The sequence below is a fragment of the Onychomys torridus genome, chromosome 14 (assembly GCF_903995425.1).
Source record: "Onychomys torridus chromosome 14, mOncTor1.1, whole genome shotgun sequence".
NCBI lineage: Eukaryota > Metazoa > Chordata > Mammalia > Rodentia > Cricetidae > Onychomys > Onychomys torridus.
Window position 1 is genome coordinate 24,167,452 of NC_050456.1, and position 481 is coordinate 24,167,932.

The following is a 481-nucleotide window of genomic DNA, read 5'->3' on the forward strand; positions in this document are numbered from 1 at the left end:
GAGTTAGAATTGTAAATTCAAGTTTACCCTCTATGTAGGGAGTTCTATGGCAGCCTGAGCTACGTGAGACCTTGTCTCAAAAAGAAAACCACGAGGTCTTGTAGTAATTATTGCAATTACGGTTTCTTTAATTTGGTTGGACACTAGGGAAAATAAAGTTTGGGGGTCCGCCGCACCTCTTTACACAACACAGCCCTATAATTAAAATATCCCTATTCTCCAGCATACTGTAATTCACCCGTGGGGGCTTTTATTTCAGGTACATCTCGTGAGGGATGGAACATGAGCTGTGCGTTTTTTTACAGCCTCAGAGCCCGCACTCCTCAGCTATCTCGCACACACGCACTTAGTTCTGGTTTTACCAGCTCAGAAACCGGTATGTCCGGTCTCCGCCGCCCGGTTACCCGGCTGCCGAGCGCCCGCGGCCCGGGTGACCGCCGCCCGCGCAGGTAGGGCGGTGACCCGCGGTGGCCACGCCCCC